The sequence below is a fragment of the Prionailurus viverrinus genome, chromosome B2 (genome assembly GCF_022837055.1).
Source record: "Prionailurus viverrinus isolate Anna chromosome B2, UM_Priviv_1.0, whole genome shotgun sequence".
Lineage (NCBI taxonomy): Eukaryota > Metazoa > Chordata > Mammalia > Carnivora > Felidae > Prionailurus > Prionailurus viverrinus.
Window position 1 is genome coordinate 14,649,495 of NC_062565.1, and position 6,456 is coordinate 14,655,950.

Genomic DNA, 6,456 nt, shown 5'->3' on the forward strand with positions numbered 1-6,456 from the left:
TTGATTGGATGATCTTGTAGGAAAAAACCAAGAGCATGCTTCAGTTACAGCAAAAAGATATTCTTCTAAATGTTTTTATTCATTCAACATAAATGTACCAAGCACCTGTTCGTATGTCCGTTCCCCTTTAGCAGCCAGGTGTCACAGCGTTTATGAGAAGAAACGAATGTTTCCCACCTAAAGGAGTGTGACACGGGGCGGCGGTATGCTGGAGCTGGGTTATACCTGCTCTTAAGAACCAGTCGCTAACTGGGGCGCCTGGGTGGCTCAGTCGGTCAAGCATCTGACTTCAGCTCAAGTCCTGATCTCACAGTCCGTGAGTTCGAGCCCCCGCATCAGGCTCTGTGCTGACAGCTCAGAACCTGGAGCCTGCTTCGGATCCTGTGTCTCCCTCTCTCTCTGCCCTTCCTCTGCTCACGCTCTGTCTCTCTTTGTCTCAAAAATAAACAAAAACATTAAAGAAAATTTTTAAAAAGAACCAACTGTTAACATCTGCAGGGTTTTTGCAAGCCAGTTGTTTAAGACAGCCATTATTAAAAAGTAAATTATACAGGGACACCTGGGTGGCTCGGTCGGTGGCATGATCCCAGGGCCGTGGGATCAAGCCCCGTGTGGGGTTCAGTACTCAGTGTGGAGCCTGCTTAAGATTGTCTCTCTCTCTCTCGCTCTCTCTCCCCGCCCCCGCCCCATCCTGTGCTCTCTCTCTCTCAAATAAAAAAAAAATTATAAATTTTACACCTAAATTATATCAAAAATTACATCAAATTATAAATTATAAAAAAATTATAAATTTTACATCAAAATTATATCAAAAATAAAGGTAATAAATACTCAAAATTATCGTTCCTTATTATTTTACTACCTTTTACTATTATCTATGCTCTCGAGGTTATTTTCTACTCTGTGCCTGTATTGTGGACATACTACATAATGATACGTTACCGAACATCCCTGTGCAACATCATGTTCGTAGCATGTAATCAGCCGCAGTGGGAGTACAGTAAAACCTTGGCTTACGAGGAACTCGCTCTGTGAGTGTTCCGCAAGACAAGCAAACATTTCCAGGACATTTTAACTTGATAAAGGAGCCGTGTCTTGCAATGCGAGTAGTACATGACCTTGAATGGCACACGATCACAACTGAGCCAATGGTTCTTCTCTCTCTCTCACTGCGGGATTGTGGGTGGTCATCTCCCATGCTCGGATGCTCAGTCTCAGGCCTCAGTGTTTGGCAGAAACCAGTGATTTTTCAGAAAGTTGGAGGGTGCCCACAGCTGGTACTCGTGTATTTTTTGTCAATTCAAAGCACCCCTGGACAGTCCTTTGTATTTCCCGACAAGAGGAAGCTTAGGAATGCTTTGCTTCATTCTAGGTCAGGCTGCCTGCTGATAGAGACACTTTCCTCTGCTGCCTTATTGCCAGTGACATTAAATACAGTAGATGACAAGAATTTATTAATACTGTGCTGTAGTCAACATCCGTGCGAGTGTATACCACGACCCCCATGCAGAACAATATTCCAATATTCCATTGAGCCAATCGATAACAGTGATTCCATTAGTGATGGGGAATGTTGTCCTACACAATAACCCTCCTCTCTCTTGTCTCCCTCACACCAGGCATGAAGGTTTCCAAAGATAAGTACAGGTTAATTTATTTTTCTTTATATTTTGTATTTTCTTTATTATTTTGTATTATATTACAGTATTGAAATCACATTTTATGAATATTTTGGGGTTGTGGAACGAATCATCTGAGTTTCCCATTATTTCCTATGGGGAAATTTGCTTTGATATACACGTGCTTTGGATTATAAGCATGTTTCTGGAACGAATTATGCTTGCAGACCAAGGTTTTACAGTATTTACACCACAGAATTTGGCAAGCAGCACACATCAGGGCTTGAGTTATTTTTTTGTTGTCTGTCTAGACTTAAGAAGATGATGGAGTGGGGCGCCTGGGTGGTTCAGTTGGTTAAGCTTCTGACTTTGGCTCAGGTCATGATCTCACAGTTTGTGAGTTCGAGCCCCGCGTGGGGCTCTGTGCTGACAGCTCAGAGTCTGGAGTCTGCTTAGGATTCTGTGTCTCCCTCTCTCTCTGCCCCTCCCCCACTCACACTCTATCTCTCTTCTCTCTTTCAAAAATAAGTAAACAGAGAAGGAAACACACACATCAACACAATGAGGGGCGCCTGGGTGGCTTGATCGGTTAAGCATCCAACTTCAGCTCAGGTCATGATCTCACAGTCCGTGAGTTCAAGCCCCGCATCGGGCTCTGTGCTGACAGCTCAGAGCCTGGAGCCTGTTTCAGATTCTGTGTCTCCCTCTCTCTCTGCCTCTCCCCTGTTCATGCTCTGTCTCTGTCTCAAAAATAAATAACGTTAAAAAAAATAAGTAAACATTTTTAAAAAATGATGGAGAAAATGTTAATGATGTAGATTAAGAAAATTGTGTGTCCTATGAATAGCTGCAACATTGGGAATAACACATAAAACTGAGGAAATAGTCTTCTAGTATTCAAAAACCATGATCTGATTCTGTGAAGAAGTCACATATTGATGAATGAATAAGTTTCCTATATATGTCTTCATTTTCCCCTTTTGTCTTATTTCAAATAAAAACATCCATCAACATTCATGTTTAAACTACGTTCATTTGTCAATGCTTGAATAGACTTTGCTGAACTAGATAGTAATCCAACATTTATTTGCAGGCTAATTTTCTCAAATCATGGTCTACTTGTAACCATAGGTTGACTTTCAATACAGGAGTCCGGCAGAAATCAACAAAGACATTCTGTATCAAGTAGCAATTGGCTATATGAAACTTACAATAAAGAGCGCTGTGTATTTTATCAACAAGAGAAAGGATAAAGCCATATGATCATTTCAATAGATGCAGAAAAGCATTTGACAAAGTACAACATCCATTCATGATAAAAACCTTAACATAGTAGCTTTAGAGGAGACATAACTCAGTGTCATAAACGCCTTATATGAAAAGCCCACAGCCAACATCATCCTCAGTGATGAAAAACTGACAGCTTTTCCTCTACAATCAGGAACCAGACAAGGATGTCCGCTCTCACTGGAAGTCCTAGCCACGGCAATCAGACAACAAAAAGAAATAAAAGGCACCCAAATCAGCAAGGAAGAAGTAAAACTTTTGCTATTTGTAAGTAACATGATACCATATACAGAAAACCTAAAAGGCTCCATCAAAAAAATGCTACAACTCATAAATGAATTCAGTGACGTCACAGGATACAAAATCAATGCACAGAAATCTGTTGCATTTCTATACACTAATAATAAAGCAACAGAAAGTGAAATTAAGAAAACAACCCCGTTTACAATTGCACCAAAACCAATAAAATATCCAGGAATAAATTTAACCAAAAAGGTGAAAGAACTGTTCTCTGAAAACTATAAAACACTGATGAAAATAAATGGAAGATGATGCAAACAAATAAAAAGACATTCCATGCTCATGGACTGGAAAAACAAATAATGTTAAAATATCCACACTACCCAAAGCAATGTACAGATTTAATGCAATCCCTATCAAAACGCCAACAGCGTTTTTCACAGAACTGGAACAAACAATCCTAAAATTTGTATGGAGCCACAGAACGCCTCAACTAACCCAAAGAACAAAACTGGAGATATCCCAATCCCAGATTTCAAGATATACTACAAAGTTGTAGTAATCAAAACAGTATGGTGTTGGGACAAAAAATAGATACACAGATCAACGGAATAAAATAGCCCAGGAATAAACCCACAATTATACGGTCAATTATGCTTTGGCAAAGCAGGCAAGAATATACAATGGGAAAAAGACAGTCTCTTCCACAAATGGTGTTCGGAAAACTGGAAAGTCACATGCAACTGTCTTACAGCATACACAAAAATAAACTCAAAATGGATTGGGACTTAAATGTGAGACCTGACACCATAAAAATATAGAAGAGAGCACAGACAGTAATGTCTCTGACATTGGCTGTAATACCATTTTTCTAGATGTGTCTCCTGAAGCAAAGGAAACAAAGGCAAAAACAAACTATTTGAACTACATCAAAATAAAAAGCTTCTGCACAGCAAAGGAAACAATCAACAAAACTAAAAGACAAACTACTGCATGGGAGAACATATTTGCAAGTGACATATCCAATAAAGGGTGAGTATCCAAAATATATAAAAGCTTATATAACTCAACAACCCCCCCAAAAAAAATTAATCCAATTAAAAATAGGCAGAAGACATGAACAGACATTTCTCCAAAGACATCCAGATGGCCAACAGACACATGAAAAGATGCTCATTATCACTTACAATCGGGGAGACGCAAATCCAAACTATAGTGAGGTTATCACCTCACACCTGCCACGCCAACAGGTGTTGGTGAGGATACGGAGAAAAAGGAACCCTCTTGCACTGTTGGTAGGAATGCAAACTTGTGCAGCCACAGTGGAGAACAGTATGGAGGTCCTTCAGAAATGTTAACAATAGAATTACCATATGATCTAGTAATTTTACTGCTGGTATTTACCAAAAAAATACAAAAACACTCATTTGAAAAGATGTATTTATTGCACCCCTGTGTTTACTGCAGCATTGTTGACACGAAGCACATTCTGGAAGCAGGCCAAGTGTCTATTGATAGGTGAAGGGATAAAGAAGCTGCGGTATATATACGTATAATGGAATATTACTCAGCCATTAAAAAGAAGGAAATCTTGCCATTTGCAACAACATGGATGGATCTGGAGGCTGTAATGCTAGATGAAATAAGTCAGAGAAAGACAAATACCACCTGAATTCACTCACGTGTGGAATTTAGGAAATAAACAAGTAAACAAAAAAGAAACAAATTGAAAACACACTCTTAACTACACAGAACAAACTAATCGTTACCAGAGGGGAGGTGGGGGGGGGGGCATGGGGGGGTACACTTATCATGATGAGCACTGAGTCATGTATGGAATTGTTCAATCATATATCATACACCTGAAACTAATATAACACTGCATGTTAACCATACTGGAGTTAAACATTTTTTAAAGAGTGCTTTATATTTTGTAATTATTTGTAAAGTGTGTGGTACCCATCCTTTGTGTCAATAAAACTTATAACAAATGTATGTGCGTATATATTTGCCCACTTTCTTTCTGGACAGCCACTCGATGGACATTTATCAGGGTACCACTTCGCATGGGGCTCCAATAAAAACAGAGTAAACCCACTCTCTCAACCTCACGTATAGATCAACCACCAGAAGAAAAATGACTTAATATATTCTGAAAATTTTGTGAAATCATTTTAAAATATGAGACAACATGGGGCGCCTGGGTGGCGCAGTCGGTTAAGCGTCCGACTTCAGCCAGGTCACGATCTCGCGGTCCGTGGGTTCAAGCCCCGCGTCAGGCTCTGGGCTGATGGCTCGGAGCCTGGAGCCTGTTTCCAATTCTGTGTCTCCCTCTCTCTCTGCCCCTCCCCCGTTTATGCTCTCTCTTTGTCCCAAATAAATAAATAAACGTTGAAAAAAAAGTTTTTTTTAAATATGAGACAACAGTCGTAGGTCAAATGGGCTATAATAAGGCACACTGTAGTCTGGTTAAATCAGTCACTTTCAGGGCTTTGATAATTGTAGGGTATAAGAAGAAATAATCCCTTTTCTCCACGATGGCTTAATTTCTCCCACGTCTTCCATTCCTATAAACCGGTGTTGTAGAATCTGAAATCTTCCCTGGGTAAAGCATTGCTGAAAAGCCCCCATTACGATGTGTCTGGTGACAACATCTGTTCCTTAGCGTTGAAGCTGTAGATAGAACAATCAGAGTTATTTGGGGGATACTCGGGAAGGTATCAGAAGACTGTGTCCTCAGTTTGGCAGTTGAGTAACAAGATGGAAAATCCAACAGCACAGAAGACTTAGGATTAGCTGTTTCCTCACCAACCAGCTCTGTGATCATGAGTAAGTCGTCAGTGAAGGTAACCTGGCCTCCTACCCGAGTGTAGACTCGCATGGACAGGGACCTGATTTTGTTCACTGCTTTCCCCCAAGCCTCACAAGGTGCCTGGCATGTGGTAGGCATTCAATCAACGTTCGCTAAACCGACTGGGTGGTGATAAATACAAATTCTGCCTTCGTATTTTTTGTGAGGATCCAATCGATCGGCATGTACGTAAAGTGTTTTGTAAACTCAAGGCTGTTAAGTTATCGTTTTATTAGGTTCCCCCGTTAAAGAGCCGCTACGTGGCTGTCCTTGCCCTGCTTCCTGCTTTGATTTCGTCTCTCTGACCAGGAGCATCTCCGCAGGCACGATCCCCACGGGGTTCCCATAGCAGCTCGAGCAGACCCTGAACACAACAGGTGCACTCTGTGTTGGAATGGCTGGGTTTACTCATCTACCTTTTTCGCCCAACTGTGGGCTCCTTCAGGGCAGGATTTCTGG